This window comes from Phyllobates terribilis, unplaced genomic scaffold (assembly GCF_046119375.1).
Source record: "Phyllobates terribilis strain yellow unplaced genomic scaffold, ASM4611937v1 Scaffold_9__5_contigs__length_417890890, whole genome shotgun sequence".
Lineage (NCBI taxonomy): Eukaryota > Metazoa > Chordata > Amphibia > Anura > Dendrobatidae > Phyllobates > Phyllobates terribilis.
This window is the reverse complement of record NW_027362769.1, coordinates 282,917,380-282,939,784: the sequence shown is the minus strand read 5'-3', so window position 1 is coordinate 282,939,784 and position 22,405 is coordinate 282,917,380. Positions and strand designations below refer to the sequence as shown.

General features: G+C 48.2%; 2 protein-coding genes across 2 annotated transcripts in view; one reads left to right on the top strand and one right to left on the bottom strand.

Moving 5' to 3' along the window:
* The window catches only part of ANKAR (ankyrin and armadillo repeat containing), a 541,104-nt gene extending 535,497 nt beyond the window's left edge, over nt 1–5,607 (bottom strand). Inside the window, exon 1 of the mRNA XM_073647842.1 lies at nt 5,554–5,607. The gene's annotated coding sequence lies outside the window, so the exon portion shown is untranslated. The remainder of the gene's footprint in view (nt 1–5,553) is intronic.
* Nucleotides 5,608–5,624: 17 nt separating this feature from the next.
* The window catches only part of LOC141162100 (glucose-1-phosphate thymidylyltransferase-like), a 203,416-nt gene continuing 186,635 nt past the window's right edge, over nt 5,625–22,405 (top strand). Inside the window, exon 1 of the mRNA XM_073647841.1 lies at nt 5,625–5,749. The gene's annotated coding sequence lies outside the window, so the exon portion shown is untranslated. The remainder of the gene's footprint in view (nt 5,750–22,405) is intronic.

The window sequence follows — 22,405 nt, the reverse complement described above, 5'->3', positions numbered from 1 at the left end:
CCCATTTCCGAGGAGCAGACCGACGGTACTCCCACTTAGAAATGTGCAGGTACGACCGAGTCTGTTCCTGGCTGGAGTGGGAGGGGGGTGGTACATCCCATGTAGTGTAGGGGCAGATAGGGGGAGCAGCCTGGATAAAGATAGGAGCTCATTGGGTGCTGGTCACCTGAGCTCACACATAGAGGGATATATAAGGTGGGCACCAACTAGAATCAGGGTCAGTCTGTCAGAATCAGGAAGAGGAGCAGAGCAGAGCCCTAGAGAGAGAGAGAGTGGAGCAGAGAAAGAGAGACCCAGAGGGGGAAGCAGAAGAGAGGACTCCAAGATCCCAAATTAAAACAACGGGTGAAGAGCCGGCATCAGGGTACCGGAACCCAAGCTGGTGGGGGCAGAAACACACCCCAGCCAGAGACCGGAGGCCGTGGGCAGCGTCTGCCACGGCCACCCACCACATCCACCCCGAAGGCATACCACGCGGAGGGTCAGGGAACCCAAGGCCAAGGGTCACCCAACAGAAGGCCCGAGGGAGCTGGACCTGGGTGGATCACTAGTGGGGACGGCCAGAGAAAGGACAGAAGGAGAGCTCAGGGTCACGCTCCGGACTCGCTTGGGGGTTGGCTGGATCCAGGACCTGGTGGACGCAGCACGGCTCGGGTGGTCACTAGCAGCTGGAGTGACCGGAACATCAGCAGTGAGTAAATACCCTAAACTGCACAACCCGACTCTGTCTTCCTTTAACATCTATGCTGCACCACCACAACCCCCATCCTCTGCACCTGACCCCCTGAGGCTATACCCCACCCGTTGGGGGTTATACCATCAAAAGCTGCACCTACACCATCAGCCTCAGCGGACCCTGCTGCAGCGGCGGCCATAGTGACCGCAATACAACGGGTGGCGTAGTCGACACAAAAGAACTTTAGTAACATCTGTAGAACTGCCACATCACACTGAGCTTGACGCCCTGGGCACGGGACCGGGTCACAGCCGCTCGGAGACTACAACCCCCCATCTGATCCGGTGCCGGGTATTCCCCTGAAAAAGGAATATGTCCCAGGGGGTGCGTCAACTTTGGCGTAGTCGGCAGGATTACGTGCCCGCAACACCCGGGTACTGCGTGCCTGAAGAAAAGTGCAAGTTTACCTCAGAAAGAAGTCTCCCGCCGGTTCCGGAGGGTCCACGCCATCGGACTCCATCACCAGTCGTTTCCCGCCGATTGTCCGCCATTTCCAACTTGTTCCCGCCATCTGCAGAGTTTCCCGCCACTGGGCGACGCTTCCCGCCAAATCCGCAGATTTCCCGCCTTGGAAGAGCAGCGGACGCCATTATGGGCGTGCCAAAGGAGGGCAAGAGGCCACCTCCCATCGTGGGCCGGGACAGAAAATGGCGCCAAAAGTGGAAACCGCCCCCACCAACAGAGACTGTGATGCTGGAGGTGTCTGTCAGCGTGAAAGAACTACCCCTGGAGCTGACAGTCACCGAGTTGCCCCGGGACCGCCCTCTAAGTGGGAGGAGACGAAAGAGAAGAGAAAAGATGGGTGCCGCTTGGAGCAGTCTGGAGCGAGCGGACCCGGAGGCAAGAGGTCTAACGGGGAGTAGCGGAGGAGCTCACCCGGAGATGGAGAGAAAGCAGAACAGCACCGGCCCGCTGGCCAGGAGTCTGCTAGAGACCGAGGAAGGAGGGCAGAGCAGCACCGGCCCGCTGGCCAGGAGCCTGCCGGAAGAAGAGCAGAGCAGCACCGACCCGATGGTCAGGAGCCTGCTAGAGTCCACAACCCCGCTAGGTCTAGCGGAGATCTTAGCGCAGCTCCCCCGAGACCGGGAGTGTGCACAAACTGCCTTGGAGGGCCTCGCAAGGAGGATGGCCCGGGTGCAGCGCGAGATACTGGCGGAGTGGAGCCGGGAGATGACCCAGCAAGCTGAGACCAGTCAACGGAGCACGCTACCCTGGAAGAGGAAGCAGACCGCCTCTGAGGATGGCGCGGGAGGACCCAAGGCCGGAGACGGCGCCGAGAAGGGAGCCGAACGCATGGAGGCAGGTAAAGGGGACGCCTATACCCCAAGCCGTGACACCGCTTACCTGCCCCAGCTCCCCGTCGCAGAGCCCGAAAGTCCCCCTGCTGTGCCCGTAGCCGCCATGTCACCGCTATGGACTAGGCCCCGACCGGAAGCCGCCGCAGCGACCCCTGTGACGTCACGCGCCTCGACCCGGAGCGTGACAAAGCAGGAAATACCACCACCCTGGTCGCAAGGCCTAGTACCCCCGGGCGCCGCATCACCAACAGCGCCCCCTACCTCCGCGGAGCCTCCGGCCTGGCCGCAAGGCCAGGTAGCCCAGGGTGCCGCCGTCCTAGCGGTGCCCTTCGCCTTCCAGGTGCCCCAGGCCTGGCCGCAAGGCCTGGGCAACCCGGGCGCCACCACCACCGCGCCCGCGCCCGTAAAACCAAGGGTGCCACACCTGGGGGAGGACTTGTTCAGCCAGCTCACATGGCCGGACGGGCGGCCCTTCATCTGGCCCGAAGGATACCATGAGCTGGAACGGCAGCAGAAACTAAGACCCCTGGATGAACCCCTGATTCCGGCTCCGAAGCCCGTGGCACGGATCTCGCCCCCGCTAGCGGAAGCACAGTTTGAGTGGGACCCCACGGGAGAAGATTTGATGGGGTTCACCGGAGAAACTCGGGCAGTCGCCGCTGAGCGTACTGAGTGTTGTCGTCAGCAGCTAGCAGAGTTTGCGAGAGAACGGGAGGAGAGGCGGGTCAGAGAACAACAGGCCCAAATCCGGAGCGCGGAGCAGAAGAGCCGGACTAGGAGGAACCCCCGTGCAGCGCACTGTCCCCGCACCATCGGGACGGTGATAAAGTTCAACCCGCAGCATGGGTGGGGCTTTATTCGGGACCGTAACAACCGCGGTGACGTTTTTGTGACCCGCAGAGACGTCGAGTCCCACCTGCCGGAAGGTCACAAAGGCCGTGACCTCTACGTAGGAGACGAGGTCACTTTCACCCGGCACAAGTGTGCCAAAGGACCTTACGCCCTCCACGTACACCGCTTGACGGAGGAGGAGTTGCGGTACGGGGAGGAGGAGCCAGAGGACCCGGACGGGTCTGAAGCAACACCATATCACCAAGAAAAAGCAGGAGGGAGCCGTCGTTGAGGACGGGAGTAGAGACTGTATATAGTTGCCCGTCGGGGCACAGTGAACCGTTGCTGCTAAAATAGTCCCCGTTGGGACCAGTGAACTGTTTACCCGTTAACCCCTTCATCCTACAGGCTGAGGACTGTGAGCAGCCATTCCCTTCCCTCTAACTGGCCGAGGACTGAGAGCGGCCAACTTCCCCTGTAAATAGTTGCGCGTCCTAAAGCGCCCCCTACCGGTTTTATAGAAAACCAGTTTTTCTAAGAGACTGTCGTACTTTTCCCGGACACACGTTGCACAGTGTCCGGAGGAGGAACCAGAAACAAGAGACGACGAGAATGTTATATGAAAAGTTTTATATATATATAATGTTTTATATGTTTTCTATGTTTATAAAAAAAATTTGTATGTTTTGGTGTTTATGTCTTACAGCCCGAGGACGTGCTGTGATTTACCAGGGGGGAATGTAGCACCCTGAGGATTCGGCTGCTACAGGGGTATTGCACCTCAACCCAGAGGTGTGATATTCCACTCCCGGGTAAGGAAGGAGTGTGGAACTGAGCTCGGTAGGCTGCATGCACTACACACATCCCATTTCCGAGGAGCAGACCGACGGTACTCCCACTTAGAAATGTGCAGGTACGACCGAGTCTGTTCCTGGCTGGAGTGGGAGGGGGGTGGTACATCCCATGTAGTGTAGGGGCAGATAGGGGGAGCAGCCTGGATAAAGATAGGAGCTCATTGGGTGCTGGTCACCTGAGCTCACACATAGAGGGATATATAAGGTGGGCACCAACTAGAATCAGGGTCAGTCTGTCAGAATCAGGAAGAGGAGCAGAGCAGAGCCCTAGAGAGAGAGAGAGTGGAGCAGAGAAAGAGAGACCCAGAGGGGGAAGCAGAAGAGAGGACTCCAAGATCCCAAATTAAAACAACGGGTGAAGAGCCGGCATCAGGGTACCGGAACCCAAGCTGGTGGGGGCAGAAACACACCCCAGCCAGAGACCGGAGGCCGTGGGCAGCGTCTGCCACGGCCACCCACCACATCCACCCCGAAGGCATACCACGCGGAGGGTCAGGGAACCCAAGGCCAAGGGTCACCCAACAGAAGGCCCGAGGGAGCTGGACCTGGGTGGATCACTAGTGGGGACGGCCAGAGAAAGGACAGAAGGAGAGCTCAGGGTCACGCTCCGGACTCGCTTGGGGGTTGGCTGGATCCAGGACCTGGTGGACGCAGCACGGCTCGGGTGGTCACTAGCAGCTGGAGTGACCGGAACATCAGCAGTGAGTAAATACCCTAAACTGCACAACCCGACTCTGTCTTCCTTTAACATCTATGCTGCACCACCACAACCCCCATCCTCTGCACCTGACCCCCTGAGGCTATACCCCACCCGTTGGGGGTTATACCATCAAAAGCTGCACCTACACCATCAGCCTCAGCGGACCCTGCTGCAGCGGCGGCCATAGTGACCGCAATACAACGGGTGGCGTAGTCGACACAAAAGAACTTTAGTAACATCTGTAGAACTGCCACATCACACTGAGCTTGACGCCCTGGGCACGGGACCGGGTCACAGCCGCTCGGAGACTACAACCCCCCATCTGATCCGGTGCCGGGTATTCCCCTCAAAAAGGAATATGTCCCAGGGGGTGCGTCACCAGCTTCTTTAGCAATGACCTTTTGTGGCTTACCCTCCTTGTGGAGAGTGTCAATGACTGCCTTCTGGACATCTGTCAAGTCAGCAGTCTTCCCCATGATTGTGGAGCCTATTGAAACAGACTAAGGGGCCTTTTTAAATGCGTAGGAAGCCTTTGCAGTTGTTGTTTGTTAATTATTCTAACTTACTGAGATAATGACTTGTGTTTTCATTGGCTGTAAGCCATAAACCTCAACATTAACAGAAATAAACACTTGAAACAGATCACTGTTTGTAATGACTCTATATAATAAAGGAGTTTCACTTTTTGTATTGAAGAACTGAAATAAATTAACTTTTTGATGATATTCTAATTTTGTGAGCAGCACCTGTATTTATGTCGGGCACAGCACTACATTGGGTTTTATTATTGTGCTCATTTCTGTTATTCAACTTGTGAAAAAAAGGGAAATTTTATGAATAAAAAACTGGAGGAACAAAGAGCACCTTCAGCACCTGCAGCATTGTGCTGTTTTAGCCAATTCAGTTTACTTGCACTTTCACTCGGCTTTTTCACCTGCGTCTTAATCGCGTTGCTTGCGCTTTTTCTGCCCTTCTGAAGTCAGAAATGTCAATGAAAACACTCATTATACTGGACCCACAATCTGGACGGAGACGTCAGGAGAACGGTCCGGTCCTGTGTGGATGCTGATACCGGAATGTGTCTCGGTTACCAGTGATTGCTGAGGGATAACGTCCCCGGAGACGCGCACTCACCTGCACCGGCGTCTCCGCTCCTCTCTGTTGCTTAGTAACGGAGTGCTGGCGTCTAGCTAAACGTCATTTCCGTCCGGGATTTCGAGAAACTACATTTCCCAAGTTCCCCCTCTCAGACCACGTGATCCGTATAACAGTGGCCTCCAGGAAACTTCCTGCCGTCCCGGTCTGCTTGTCGTGCATACAAAGTCAACAGGCGAGTTCATACAAGTGTATACATGGTCCTATGCAGAGTCATCATGTTTCCTTTTCTGCGGTAAATGTTGGGGTGCAGCTCAGTGGTGAAAAGACCTGCAAGAAAGTTGGTGCTGATCGTCAGTCAGAGTATGTGTTGTGGGGGATCCGGGCTCCTCCATGGGGGGTCGTACCACACTCCTGTGGTGATGATCACCCCTATGGAGGTGGATCAATCCCAGGGGGAAACTGGCTGGAGAGCTGATCCCACACATTGCTACAGGACGCTCACATCCATCCAGCGGCAGTCGTAGCGTCTGATCAAAAGATGCTACTTGTCCCTTTTTTCGCCCCTTGTCCTGATGAAGAGGTATGATCACAAAACTGCATCCATACTACATTTGGTCCCCATTGTATATTGGATCCTCGGCAGTGCAGGGTTTCTATCCACTTTCATCTCCAAGTGTCCATGTTTCGCCCCGGCTCTCCAGGATGGCTGTAGAAGCGAGTGGAAAAGCTGAGTGACTGCTCGTCCTGGCATCAGTTCAGGCACAAGACGTGTGATCTGGTAGGGCAGGAGATATGTAGGCCTGGCTCGTCCTGGCATCAGTTCAGGCACAAGACGTGTGATCTGGTAGGGCAGGAGATACGTAGGCCTGGCTCGTCCTGGCATCAGTTCAGGCACAAGACGTGTGATCTGGTAGGGCAGGAGATATGTAGGCCTGGCTCGTCCTGGCATCAGTTCAGGCACAAGACGTGTGATCTGGTAGGGCAGGAGATACGTAGGCCTGGCTCGTCCTGGCATCAGTTCAGGCACAAGACGTGTGATCCGGTAGGGCAGGAGATAAGTAGGCCTGGCTCGTCCTGGCATCAGTTCAGGCACAAGACGTGTGATCTGGTAGGGCAGGAGATACGTAGGCCTGGCTCGTCCTGGCATCAGTTCAGGCACAAGACATGTGATCTGGTAGGGCAGGAGATATGTAGGCCTGGCTCGTCCTGGCATCAGTTTAGGCACAAGACGTGTGATCTGGTAGGGCAGGAGATACGTAGGCCTGGCTCGTCCTGGCATCAGTTCAGGCACAAGACGTGTGATCTGGTAGGGCAGGAGATATGTAGGCCTGGCTCGTCCTGGCATCAGTTCAGGCACAAGATGTGTGATCTGGTAGGGCAGGAGATACGTAGGCCTGGCTCGTCCTGGCATCAGTTCAGGCACAAGACGTGTGATCCGGTAGGGCAGGAGATAAGTAGGCCTGGCTCGTCCTGGCATCAGTTCAGGCACAAGACGTGTGATCCGGTAGGGCAGGAGATAAGTAGGCCTGGCTCGTCCTGGCATCAGTTCAGGCACAAGACGTGTGATCTGGTAGGGCAGGAGATATGTAGGCCTGGCATCAGTTCAGGCACAAGACGTGTGATCTGGTAGGGCAGGAGATACGTAGGCATGGCTCGTCCTGGCATCAGTTCAGGCACAAGACGTGTGATCTGGTAGGGCAGGAGATACGTAGGCCTGGCTCGTCCTGGCATCAGTTCAGGCACAAGACGTGTGATCTGGTAGGGCAGGCAATACGTAGGCCTGGCTCGTCCTGGCATCGGTTCAGGCACAAGACGTGTGATCTGGTAGGGCAGGAGATACGTAGGCGTGGCTTCTCCTGGCATCAGTTCAGGCACTAGACGTGTGATCTGGTAGGGCAGGAGATACGTAGGCCTGGCTTATCCTGGCATCAGTTCAGGCACAAGACGTGTGATCCGGTAGGGCAGGAGATATGTAGGCCTGGCTCGTCCTGGCATCAGTTCAGGCACTAGACGTGTGATCTGGTAGGGCAGGAGATACGTAGGCCTGGCTTATCCTGGCATCAGTTCGGGCACAAGACGTGTGATCCGGTAGGGCAGGAGATACGTAGGCCTGGCTCGTCCTGGCATCAGTTCAGGCACAAGACGTGTGATCTGGTAGGGCAGGCGATACGTAGGCCTGGCTCTTCCTGGCATCAGTTCAGGCACAAGACGTGTGATCTGGTAGGGCAGGCGATACGTAGGCCTGGCTCTTCCTGGCATCAGTTCAGGCACAAGACGTGTGATCCGGTAGGGCAGGAGATACGTAGGCCTGGCCTTCAAACACATGAGGCCGAGTTTGTGCGAACTCCAGATTTTGGAAAAATAAAGCAGTCAATGCGTGCGTCCGACTCTGTCCACCAGCATCGGGTGTTCCTGGTTGCCACAATTCCCAAACCAGTGGGTGAAATGTGCAGCAATATGTGAGCACAGAACATGGCGGAGAACTGCTGCCCTCGGCTTCAAGCGCATTGGTCTCCTGAATCTGCTGCTATTTGTCTTTTATTCCTGCTCCTATCCATTTCTGAAATATGGCTCCATCATCCTTGTGAAGAATGGAGTAGGAGTGGTCTTCAGTTATTCGATGGGAGTCTCCCTGAGGACCACGCCTAGATTTAAAAGACTAGATTTATACACAGCGGAGAGAGAGGGCCACACTTTAGGACTGAGAGGAGTAGAAATAAAAAGTAACCAACTCAGAACAGAAGGTAAAAAATACAGCTTTATGTCAAGCACCGGGTCCTAGCTGAGGCTCGTGCTTTGCGTACCTGCGACACACTTGTCACACACTGTCTCATGGACGTGCTTTATTGGTTGTCTTCGGCCGTCGCCATGCACAGCATGTCACTGTGGTGGCCACGTAGAGGTCCAGCGTTAATTGCAGCTTATAGGTTTGGTTCTTTGTGTGGTTATAGGATCTCGCTTAATGTGTCCAATCTCCCAGTGAAAAAAACTCAATTGAAACACAACAATGTGAATATTATGCATATTATGGTCAGGAACTCCTGGTACGCCATGTTTTGCATCTTATTCTGTAATATAATACTGTCAAGGAACAGCACTCTGCTGCCTCCAATCGTCAGGACAATACACAATTGACCCACGATAGAAAGACAGGACGAGGCGACGGTTGCTTTCCCTACCTGGAAACGCACAGTGAAGTGTATCATATATATATAATTTTATAAACAAAAACTGAGAGGCAGCCCACCTCACTACAGAACCGAAACGTCACCATGATGGGCCATTTAACAGCACTTTTTTTTTCTTAACACTGGATGGTGTGCTGCCTCTCTTTTTTTTGTCCTATGTTGAAGGTTGGTCTATACTGGGGAGGCTATGCACCCGGGCGTTATATGCTGGTGCGGCTTCTATCTTTATTTTTTCTATATACAGTACAGACCAAAAGTTTGGACACACCTCATTTAAAGATTTTTCTGTATTTTCATGACTATGAAAATTGTACATTCACACTGAAGGCATCAAAACTATGAATTAACACATGTGGAATTATATACTTAACAAAAAAGTGTGGAACAACTGAAAATATGTCTTATATTCTAGGTTCTTCAAAGCAGCCACCTTTTGCTTTGATGACTGCTTTGCACACTCTTGGCATTCTCTTTATGAGCTTCAAGAGGTAGTCACCGGAAATGGTCTTCCAACAATCTTGAAGGAGTTCCCAGAGATGCTTAGCACTTGTTGGCCCTTTTGCCTTCACTCTGCGGTCCAGCTCACCCCAAACCATCTCGATTGGGTTCAGGTCTGGTGACTGTGGAGGCCAGGTCATCTGGCGTAGCACCCCATCACTCTCCCTCTTGGTCAAATAGCCCTTACACAGCCTAGAGGTGTGTTTGGGGTTATTGTCCTGTTGAAAAATAAATGATGGTCCAACTAAACGCAAACCGGATGGAATAGCATGCCGCTGCAACATGCTGTGGTAGCCATGCTGGTTCAGTATGCCTTCAATTTTGAATAAATCCCCAACAGTGTCACCAGCAAAGCACCCCCACACCATCACACCTCCTCCTCCATGCTTCACGGTGGGAACCAGGCATGTAGAGTCCATCCGTTCACCTTTTCTGCGTCGCACAAAAGACACGGTGGTTGGAACCAAAGATCTCAAATTTGGACTCATCAGACCAAAGCACAGATTTCCACTGGTCTAATGTCCATTCCTTGTGTTCTTTAGCCCAAACAAGTCTCTTCTGCTTGTTGCCTGTCTTTAGCAGTGGTTTCCTAGCAGCCATTTTACCATGAAGGCCTGCTGCACAAAGTCTCCACTTAACAGTTGTTGTATAGATGTGTCTGCTGCTAGAACTCTGTGTGGCATTGACCTGGTCTCTAATCTGAGCTGCTGTTAACCTGCGATTTCTGAGGCTGGTGACTCGGATAAACTTATCCTCAGAAGAAAAGGTGATTCTTGGTCTTCCTTTCTTGGGGCGGTTCTCATGTGAGCCAGTTTCTTTGTAGCGCTTGATGGTTTTTGCAACTGCACTTGGGGACACTTTCAAAGTTTGCCCAATTTTTTGGACCTTCATTTCTTAAAGTAATGATGGCCACTCGTTTTTCTTTACTTAGCTGTTTTTTTCTTGCCATAATACAAATTCTAACAGTCTATTCAGTAGGACTATCAGCTGTGTATCCACCAGACTCCTGCACAAAACAACTGATGGTCCCAACCCCATTTATAAGGCAAGAAATCCCACTTATTAAACATGACAGGGCACACTTGTGAAGTGAAAACCTTTTCCGGTGACTACCTCTTGAAGCTCATCAAGAGAATGCCAAGAGTGTGTAAAGCAGTCATCAAAGCAAAAGATGGCTACTTTGAAGAACCTAGAATATAAGACATATTTTCAGTTGTTCCACACTTTTTTGTTAAGTATATAATTCCACATGTGTTAATTCATAGTTTTGATGCCTTCAGTGTGAATGTACAATTTTCATAGTCATGAAAATACTGAAAAATCTTTAAATGAGAAGGTGTCTCCAAACTTTTGCTCTGTACTGTACATACATACCCCGGTAAGGTCACTGCCAAGCTCCACAATAACCCAAGAAAAACTACTAGCTGCCACCACCAATTGCTTTACAGACCGATTGGACCCTCATTACAGATAGCATATGAATTTGTAGTGCGGTTTTTTTAGAGCAAGAAGAACAAAGCTAATACATTTTTATATATTTAATCTGAAAAGTAGGTGGTGCTTATAAAAATATACAAAATATTTTATAAAGGGGATGTAAAGAAGTGCGGTTGTGGATTTTAATAATCACCTAGGCAAGTTATCGATGCAATTAGCTTTATTCCTTCCGACCACGGTGAACAGCAATTCCAGGTAAATGTCCAACAGGCAATTCTCTTAGTCCTTGAGTTTCCAACCTGGAATCATTAGTTCCACTGCCCCGTACCAGGTGATACCCACTGTCCCCCAACTTTTGGTTGGCCCACAGCTTTTTGTATCTCCCGCCGGTATATTGGCAGTCACAGCATATGCTACTTCAGATGATGGATATCACGACCGCAGCCCGTGATACCACCCAGCTCTCAGTCCGACTAGCAATGAATCTTCCCTTTTTCCTGCACAGGGTTCAGCCTCCTGAATCGGCAGAAGAGCTCACCCCTCCCTCCCCCAGCTAACTGTGCCTAGTGGAGATATTTTCTCAAGTGGTACCCATCCCCTGGGTTTGCATGTGAGACTACCTGTGGTGAGGGAGAGAACAATGGCCCAAGGTCTTGGAGATATGGTCAGTGAATGGAATAGATACCTGAGGTTGAACTGATGAGCAAACAAATCACTAACAAAACACAGCAAGCAAATTTCTAACAAAACCCAAAATTAAAATTGACGAAAAGGGGTGCTCAGTGCTGGAAAAGTATTTAGAAAGTGGCCAGGTCCTCACAGGGGACAAAACAATACAGTATAACTAAACAATTAATTAAAATATAAAGGAATAATGAAAGAAAATTGCTAAACCTGATGTCACGGAAATGGCTCAGATTTATAGAGGGAAGAACTCCAGTGAAACATGGATCAATCCTACACAGCAATGTATCTTCCTGGCATTGAACAAAGATCATAATTTGGTATTTGCCGTTTATCAACACAAGTTACACCCACATACCTCCCCTCTGGTGACTCGTAACAGAGCTGGACTTCTGAGAGCTATATGATGTGTCTTAGGCCACGGCCCCACTATCAGTATTCAGTCAGTATTTTATCCCAGGAGTGGGAGCCAAAACCAGGAGTGGGTGATAAATGCAGAATTGGTGACTTGTTACTATTATACCTTTTCTCGGATTGTTCCTCACCTTGTTTTGGCTCCCACTCCTGAAAAAAAATACTGACCACATAGTGATAGTAGGGCCGTGGCCTTAGTCTTAGAAAATTATAAGATTCTCAACTTTTAGTATAACGTTGTCCCTAGAATTCCCCAGCAGGAGATATTTCCGTCATCTTTCCTATCATGATTTTATCTGTTCATAGATAGGAGACATGGCATAGATATTATCATTCATCTTGCCGATATCTATTTGGCGGACCCACGGCCATCATCCACTGTCCAGAAAATATGACTTTCCTATCTATTATGTCAGCGCAGTTTATAAATCCTCACTTCATAATTTCTATAGGGGAGACAAAGGATTTTACATTTTCTAGTTAGCTGGGGCTCTTATCTCTACTGGTCTAAAATCTGCCTTTCTTCGCATTCTTGTGTGTCAAGCTAAGAGTGGCTTCACATCTGCTAGCCATTAGGATTTTCCTTAATTACCTGTTTCCAAAGGAGGGGATCAGCTGTAAAAGCGGTCATGTAAAGGTAACTTGTTAGATTGCAAGCTCTTTAGACCTCTTATAGATTTGAAATTATATAACAAATACTTTTTTTGTAGATCTTTGATGTAATGAGAAATCCAGCTTAGAAGCCATATTGTAATCAGGCTGGACATGCACTGGGAGAGGGTCCATGTACTGGGACAGTATCTACCAATTGCATCAATATGCCCATAGTACCCCTTCATTAGAGCACAAACATGGCGGGCATAGAGGCCTTTAGCTGGCTCATCAGCAATCCACAATCCTGACACAATGGGCAACAAACTCCCCCTTCATTTGTATTTTAGTGATTTTAAAACTGCTGCAATTGGTGTCAGCTTCAGTCAGGAAATCTACACTTGGAGGTAGACACCTAAGGGGTTAGCCGTTTGTCCTCCAGCCATTTATAGGAGAGAGCTGCTTGGAGGAGGCTGATGGTCTGGTCACATGCTCCTCCACCACCAGCCATTGTATGGTCACAAGTGGTTGGTCAGTGTGTGAGGAAAGCTGCTTGGAGGAGGCAGATGGTCTGGTCACATGCTCCTCCACCACCAGCCATTGTATGGTCACAAGTGCTGGTCAGTGTGTGAGGAAAGCAGCTTGGAGGAGGCAGATGGTCTGGTCACATGCTCCTCCACCACCAGCCATTGTATTGTCACAAGTGCTGGTCAGTGTGTGAGGAAAGCTGCTTGGAGGAGGCTGATGGTCTGGTCACATGCTCCTCTACCAGCAGCCATTGTATGGTTACAAGTGTTGGTCAGTGTGTGAGGAAAGCTGCTTAGAAGAGGCTGATGATCTGGTCACATGCTCCTCTCCCAGCAGCCATTGTATGGTCACAAGTGTTGGTCAGTGTGTGAGGAAAGCTGATTGGGGGAGGCTGATGGTCTGGTCACATGCTCCTCCACCACCAGCCATTGTATGGTCACAAGTGCTGGGCAGTGAGTGAGGAAAGCTGCTTGGGGGAGGCTGATGGTCTGGTCACATGCTCCTCCACCACCAGCCGTTGTATGGTCACAAGTGCTGGGCAGTGTGTGAGGAAAGCTGCTTGGAGGAGGCTGATGGTCTGGTCACATGCTCCTCCACCACCAGCCATTGTATGGTCACAAGTGCTGGGCAGTGTGTGAGGAAAGCTGCTTGGGGGAGGCTGATGGTCTGGTCACATGCTCCTCTACCAGCAGCCATTGTATGGTCACTGTTATGATCTGCTACAAGAACTAAGGAAAGATAGGAAAACTGTCCCTACAATAGGACTAAGCTGATTCCCTACGATGCAGCAGGCAACCTGTTCCTTGTGAACAGACCCGCCTTTGTCCTCAGCTAGTCTGAACGCAGACCTATAGATATAAGGAAGGGGTCCCTAAAAGTACTAAGGACTGGGACAAAATTGGACACCTCCTAGCAGAAGTTGTAGCGGAGCAAAAAGACAAACAGACAAAAATACTTAGAGGTCCAAGGACCAAGCAAACTATAGAGATAGGTACAAAGCACCTGGCTAGATTAAGAGTCAAAGTAACACTGAAGTGCATGAAAGCCAGAAGGGCGGAGCTGGAATAAATAGGCAGCAGGTCACGTGACCACAAAATAAAAAAAAAACTAACAGGAGGGTTCTAACAGTCACAAGTGCTGGTCAGTGTGTGAGGAAAGCTACTTTGAGGAGGCTGATGATCTGGTCACATGCTCCTCTACCAGCAGCCATTGTATGGTCACAAGTGTTGGTCAGTGTGTGAGGAAAGCTGCTTGGAGGAGGCTGATGGTCTGGTCGCATGCTCCTCTACCACCAGCCATTGTATGGTCACAAGTGCTGGGCAGTGTATGAGGAAAGCTGCTTGGAGGAGGCTGATGGTCTGGTCGCATGCTCCTCTACCACCAGCCATTGTATGGTCACAAGTGCTGGTCAGTGTGTGAGGAAAGCTGCTTGGAGGAGGCTGATGGTCTGGTCACATGCTCCTCCACCAGCAGCCATTGTATGGTCACAAGTGCTGGGCAGTGTATGAGGAAAGCTGCTTGGGGGAGGCTGATGGTCTGTTCACATGCTCTTCCACCATGTGGAGGGAAGTGAGTATAAGCTTTTTTTTTATTTCATTGGCGCCAAACATTTAGGCTGAGTGTACACGATGCAGTTTTAATGCGTTTCCGCAGCGGTTAATCCGCTATTATTAAAATCGCTTGTTAATAGGTCTGCCATGTATTCCAATGATAATCCGCATGTGCTGTGCACATGATGCTGAAATTTCCTCTGCGGATTATCATTGCGGCACAAACCGCAGCACAACCAATTCAGGCGCGATTTCGTGGCGAATTCGCACCCATTGACTTGCATTGTATCGCAGCAAACCCGCATGTATAATATCTATACATGCGGATTTGCTGCATTTCAATGCAATCAATAGGCGCAAAATCGCACCTTTGCGCCTATTGATTACATTGAAATGCAGCATTGAAATTGCTGTGATTCAATGCTGCTGGTACCTGGGTTCAATGCTGCTGGTACCCAGATTCAATGCGGCTGGTACCCTGGTCGGGAGAGGAGGCTGCTACTTTACTCATCCGACCGCTGCTCTGGCTGATAACAGCGAGAGCAACGTGGATGGGAGAAGCAGCAGCCTGATTCTCCCAGCCCGCGTGCTAGCTGCAGTGTAAAAAAGTAAAAAATAAAAATAAACCTTCATACTCGCCTCTCTGGCGGCCCCCGGTGTCCACCACGGGCGATGCTGTCCCGTCGGCGGCTCGCTGTACATTGCGGGGCGAGGGCTCGCGCCCCGCTGTGTACTTACAGGACCTGCGGTGACTTCACTGATCACCTGATGGTCACGTCAGCGATCACCTGACGGTCGCGTGACCATCAGGTGATTAGTACCGGCAGCAATCAGCTCATGACCGATCAGCTGATGCTTACTGTGGGAACCTTCACAATAAGGTTCCGATGGTCTCTAGCTCACCGGGGCTCAACAGCTGATCTTCATCTGATGAACCCCAGTGACCCTCTGCAGCCTGTATACTGACAGGGGGTGATTTTACACCCCTGTCACTATACAGTGCTGTATTCTACAGCTGTGACATAAGTACACTTTGCTCTTTATCTAGACTTATCTTTGTTGGTCAACCACTTCTGGGGATGGTAATAATGGTCTTGAATTTCTTCCATTTTCACACAATCTGTCCGGCTGTGGATTCATGAATGAAAAAATTATGAAAGGTTCATAAATGTTCAGGCACCACTGCATATTGAAATGTGAACACTGTGGGGAAAAAAATCAAGGGGTACATTCTGTGTGTGGAGATCACCAAGTTGTTATAGGGAGACATACAGGCCATGCAATGTTCCCCCGGTAATTAATATAAGAAATTAGCCTCTTCAGAGAAAGAGAGGACTGGGATGCTAGTACCACCTATTGGAGGAAAGAATTCTAAAAGTCAGTATTGACCCTTTAAACCCTTACCTGTACAATTAATTTTCGTTTTTGGGCTTTTGTGTTTACCTCCACCTCTTCCGACTGCCGTGACTTTATTTTTCCATTGACATGTCCGTATGAAAACTTGTTTTTGCAGCATAAGTTATGCTAAAGAGTGCTAAAATAGTGACACATTTTGGTTTTGAATTCGCTGCTTCATTGTTTTTGGAGCATTTCATAAGTTTTTATATTTTTATTGACAAAACATCAAGTTTATGCAAAGACTCAATATTTACAGTGTTGTCTCTTTATTTGAAGACTTCTGCAATTTGCCCTGACATGCTGGGTATCAGCTGACGGGATTGTTGTTCTCTCCATTATAATCTTCACCACTCCCACCCGCCAGATATTATCTTACATGCTGCACAGCTTAGTGGCTGTTTATATTATGATTTTGGCATTCACTCAGTGAATACTTTTAAAAACCCTCTGGGTATGTGCGTACGTTCAGGATTTGAAGCAGAAATTTCTGCAGCTTTTCTGCATCTTCTTGGCAGGAAAAACGCTGCCTAAAAACATGCGGTTTGCTGCGATTTTGACATTTTTTTAAGCGTTTTTTTAATGCGTTTCTGTACATCAATGAATGCTTTTTGGAGCTAAATAAAGTTATTTGAAAAGGAACGTGGGACATTGCTTTAATTCTTGGATTACTGTCAGAACTTGTGGGCTTATATTGGTTCATTTATGAATTTCTGTTGTATTTCAAATAAAGTGTTTGCTCTGTGTCTGTGTGTTTATTTAACTCTTTACTTTACTTTAATTAGGTTTGGTAATGAAAGAGTCTGATTGACACCTTGTCATCACCAAACAAGAGCTAGGTGTCAGCTAATCCCATTCGCCCAATCTCATTAGCATTTCCATTCAAGTCATTTCTGGGGCTGCAGGGAGCTGCTATTTTTAGCCTAGGAAGGTGCCATTAGGCAAACATGGTCCCTGGCTATTATTAACAGCTCGCAGCTGTTTTGTTAGCCGCTTCTTTCCCCACGAACAGCAACAAGCAGCGCTTTGGACGCAGCGTATTTTTGCCATGCTGCGGGTGAGGTTGGGTATGTGCCCACGATCAGCAGCCGCTGCAGGTTTGACGCTGCGTGTTTATACAGCATCAAACCCGCAGCGTCCAGATGTTACAGTATAGTGGATATGATCTCTAGAAATCCTATGTCCACTATGCTGGCATCTGAGGCTGTGGATCACCCGTGGACACTAACATGTGGTGCGTCTTTCATGACCGCAGCATGTTAAATTATCTTGCGGAGCAACAGAAATTTGACCACTAGAAAGTATTGAATGTGATTTAAATCCGCATGGTTCAGTGAACACATGTGGATTTACCTGCGTTCTATAGAATGCAACGTTTTGGATTTAGCAAAAATATGCGTCCAAAGCGCGGCTACATCCGGATCGTGGGCTCAGAGCCTAAAAAAAAAAAGTGGTGTGGGCTCCCGCGTCATTTTAATAACCAGCAGAGGGAAAGCCGACCGCTGGGAGCTGATATTAGTAGCCGGGGAAGGGGCCATTAGCCAAAAAATGTTCCCTGGCTATTAATATCAGCCCATAGCTGTTTGCTTAGCCTTTACTGGCTAACTTACATGGGGACCCCAGAAAAAAATTGACGTACGGTCCCCCTATAAAACCTAACCAGAAAAGGCTAAACAGACAGCTGCAGGCTGATATTAATAGCCAGGGAAGGGGCCATGGATACTAGCCCCCTCCGCGGCTAATAATATCACCCTTTAGCAGTCCCATAAGATGCGCCAAATCTGGCGCTTAGCCTCCGCTTTTCCCACTGCCCTGTAGCGGTTGCGAATGGGGTTGGGGTTCATGTTAGCCTTGTTTTGGCGGCTGACATGAAGCCCAGGTTAGTACTAGATGGCGTCTATAATACGCCCACGTTACTAACCGCGTAGTAAAGATTACAACACTTTTTTAATAAAAGACACAGCAAGAATGAAATAAAAATACACACTGTTTTAATAATTTTTTTATTATACGCTCAGTCCCCGAATCCCTCGTCTCCTGAAGAAAAATTAAAAAAACAACCATATCCCTCACCTGTCCGCCGTCACAACGTAGTCCATTGGATTGTCCCTCGGCGATCCGGGTCACTTCTACAGCAGTGACATCAGCAATCACTGATATCACTGCTGTAGAAGACAGCAATGTACACTGACAGGAGTGTAAAATCACTGTCAGTATACATGTTGCTACAGGAGTGAGGTCACATGGGTTCATCAGCTGATCAGCCCCGGTGACCTCAGCATCAGTATTGGTGGGAACATTCTTCAGAATGTTCCCATGCAGCACCGGTGCCATAAAGTGAGGTCACATTTGGTATCGCCACGTCCTGAAAGACCGAACCTATAACATTGTCCCACTAGTTAACCCCTTCAGTGAACATCGCAAAAATAAATAAATAAAAAAACAAGACAAAAAACGATGCTTAATCATCATACCACCGAACAAAAAGTGCAATAAAACACAATGAAAAAGACAAATGTAAATAAAAATAGCACCGCTGAAAACGTCATCATCTTGTCCCGCAAAAAACAAGCCGCCATACAGCTCCATCAACTGAAAAATAAAAAAGTTATAGCTCTCAGAATAAAGCGATGCAATAATAATAATTTCTTTCTATTAAATAACGTATATATTCGAGTATAAGCCTACTTTTTCAGCCCACTTTTTTAGGCTGAAAAAGCCCCCCTCGGCTTATACTCGGGTATATACTTTATTGTAAATACATAGTCCGGTGGTGGATAGTGGTTGGGGGGTGAGGGGGCGGAGGAGCGGGGCACACGCAGTAGCCGCTACTGCAGCTACCACGTGTGCCCGCTGCTAAAGGAAAATTAATATTCACCCTTCTCCACCCCCATGGGGTTATACCCCCAAAGGCCAGATGGAGTCCAGAGTAACTCTGCTGCCTCATTATAGTGAATGAATCCTTCTGATGTTTCATCTGAATTTCGTCACTCAGAGATTTAGATGGAAACCCCAATATAAGTGCTCAGTGTAAAGCGCCGGATAAATTTGATGCAGAATGTTATGTAAAATGTTCCTAATAAAAGCTTCAACTCCATTCACAAAAAAATCCAGTCCTCACTCAGGTCCGTCATCTGTTAACGGAAATATAGGGGCTTCAACGTTATTGGTAGCACAAAGGCTCTGGAAAAGAGAAATGGCTCCTCACCCTCCCAAAGAAATCTAGCGCATTCTGCGCTCCAAACTCAAGTGCCCCCTCCTTTCTGAGCCCCAATGTGCCTAAACCACACTTAGCGTCCACATGTTTGTCATTTCTGTAGAGATGAGAGCCCTCCTAATTTACAGGGTCCTTTCCTCCAGAAGCACGACCTGGGCATAACGTACTGGTCACTGCAACATACTGGTCACTACAATGGCAGTTTGCAATTTTAACTTGGCAACATCCACTGCTGCTTGTTTCTGGAAAACACCCATGGAGTCAAAATCCTTACCACACCTGTAGATAAATTTCCAAAATGGGGTCACTTGAGGGGGAATTCTGCATATAGGGTATTTCTACATTCAGCAAAAATTGTGGGACACATTTTGGTGCCGTTTTTACCCATTTCCCAGTGTGAAACTATGCCACTTCATCCCTTCTGAACTTTGCACTGTGCCTCAAAAGTAGTTTTCAACCACATATGGCGTGTCTGCATACTCAGGAGAAATTGCACAACAAATTTTGGGGTCCATTTTCTCCTGTTACCCTTCTGAAAATGCAAAACTTGCAGCTAAAAAACATTTTTGTGGGAAAAACAAATTTTTATTCCTTATTTTCACGGCTTAATGTTATAAACTTTTGTGAAACACCTGGGGTTTAAGGTGCTCACCACACATCTAGATAAGTTTCCTGAGGGGTCTAGTTTCCAAAATGGTGTCACTTGTTGGGGATTTCCACTGTTTAGGCACATCAGGGGCTCTCCAAATGCTACATGGCGTCCTCTAATTATTCCAGCAAATGTTGCATTCAAAAAGTCAAATGGCGCTCCTTCCCTTCCGAGCCTTGCTGTGCGCCCAAACAGTAGTTTTCCTCCACGTATGGGGTATCTGCGTACTCAGGACAAATTGCACATCAAATTTTAGGGTCCATTTTCTCCACTTGCCTTGTAAAAGTAAAAAAATGGATCTAAAGTAAAATTTTTGTGAAAAAAGTTAAATGTTTATTTTTTCCTTCCACATTCCATTAATTCCTGTGAAGCACCTGAAGGGTTAATAAACTTTTTGAATGTGGTTTTGAGCACCTTGAGGGGTGCAGTTTTTAGAATGGTGTCACATTTGGGTATTTTCTGTCGTATGGACCCCTCAAAGTCACTTCAAATGTGATGTGATCACTAAAAAATGGTTTTGTAAATTTTGTTGGAAAAATGTAACAACAAAAAAATTGTTTCCAAAATTGTGCTGATGTAAAGTAGACATGTGGGAAATGTTATTTATTAACTATTTTGTGTGACATATCTCTCTGATTTAAGGGCATAAATATTCAAAATTTGAATATTGCAAAATTTTTAACATTTTCACCTAATTTCCATTTTTTTCACAAATAAACGCAAGTCATATCGAAGAAATGTTACCACTATCATGAAGTACAATATGTCACAAGGAAACAAATATCTCAGAATCACTAGGATCTGTTGAAGCGTTCCAGAGTTATTGCCTCATAACGTGACAGTGGTCAAAAATGGCCTGGTCAGGAAGGTGAAAATATGCTTCAGGGTAAAGAGGTTAAAGGAAATCTGTCAGCAGGTTTTTGCTATGTAAACTGGGGACAGCGTGAGGTAGGGGTTAAAACACTGAAATGTCTGGCTGTGTGGTGTCGTTTACTTAAGCTGAAGCTTTAATCACCTTGTGATTAACATCACTGTGGCTAGATGGCCTGTGCTTGCAAGTCCGACTCCACCCCCTCCTGTGATAAGCAGCTCACTGTCTATAGCTTATGCACACTGAGCCTGAAGTGGGCGGGATTAGCTTTCTCAGCTCTGCTTCATGTTAAATTTAAAAACTTTGTGTCAGAATTGCTGTACCCAATGATAAAAGTGATGCATCATTGGATTTAGCTTCTCGTTGCTTACATCAGGCTGCTCTCAGATGAGGTAGTAAAAACCTGCTGACATATTCCCTTTAACAATCTCTAGTGATGGCTGCTGTAGATGAACAGCAGCTGTGCAGTATCACTCTATGGAGTCAGTAGCACCCTACAGTACGAGACACAATCTCAGCTAGCTCTGATCAAATCAGTTTACCTTTCTGAATATCGCAGTAAAACGTGCTAGTGTCATCTAACGGGCTTCCACATAGCAGATGACCCTTCTGATGGCCATTGGCACCCCGGGTGATTGTAGGTTGCTGAACGTTTGTCATGGTCTTTTTGCAAGCCACATGTCTTACATCTGAGATCTCTTATAAAACCCAACCTGGGGTTGAGTCTCCTAGAAAACTGTAAGTTTCACAATACACTGCAATACCATACTACTGCAATGTATTACATAGGTGATAAAGCGATCAGAGTTTCAAGCCCCCATGGGGACTATTTAAAAGTGTATATACTGTGCAAACATTTTTGGCAGATGAGGGAAAAAATGCTGCAAAGTAAGAATGCTTTCAAAAATGGAAGTGTTAATTTTGTCAAAGTGCTAAGTGAGTAACCAACTGATAAATCTAAATAAAATCAATATTTGGTGTGATCGCCCTTTGTTTTCAAAACACTGGCAGTTCTTCTACATAAACTAGTAAACAATGGTGCAGCGGTCTCAGGGAGCGCCAAAGGAATACTGGACAATATAATACATTGTCCAGTATTCCTTTGGCGCTCCCTGAGACCGCTGCACCATTGTTTACTTGTGAAATATCTCCATACGGAGCCAAAGCGGCAGGAGCAGCCTGGTCTATTTGGATGTGTGAGGACCTGCGGTTATCCAGCCACCGGGTTAAACCTGCGGTGACGTGGTATCTGGTCCGGCAGGATCGTGTGACCACTTGAGGAGCACGGAGTTGCGAGGCAAACACCGACAGGACGGTACTACAAATAGAGGTGACCCGGAGCCTCATTAATCACACGCTTAATCTTGGTTGTGTAGACGTACACAACCATCACAGGTGAGTGTACTGGCACTTTTTAAATTAATTAAATAGCCCTGTGAGTCTACACATGCGCCCTTTCTTTTCTTTTCACTTCTACATAAACTGGCACACAGATGGGAAGGAACTCGGGAGGGAGGTTGTTTAAAACATCTTGGAGAGCTAACCACAGATCTTGCAAATTCTTCTGTTTCTTCATGTAATCCCAGACATACTCGGTGATGTTGAAATTAGGGCTTTCTGGGGGCAATATCCTCTTTTACAGGACTCCTTGATGTTATTGCAAGATTGGTAATTTATCTGCCTTTATTTCTCAGCACTGAAGACCGCAAAAATAGGACAATGTTGAGTTCCATAGGCGCTGTGGTTTGCCAAGGAAACTTCATGCAGCAGAAAAGAAACATCATGCTTATTTCCTTTGAATCTGGAAGATGTCCAGCAGTTCCATCAGCTTAGATCTTGCAGCAGGCAGAGAGACCCCGCTACACC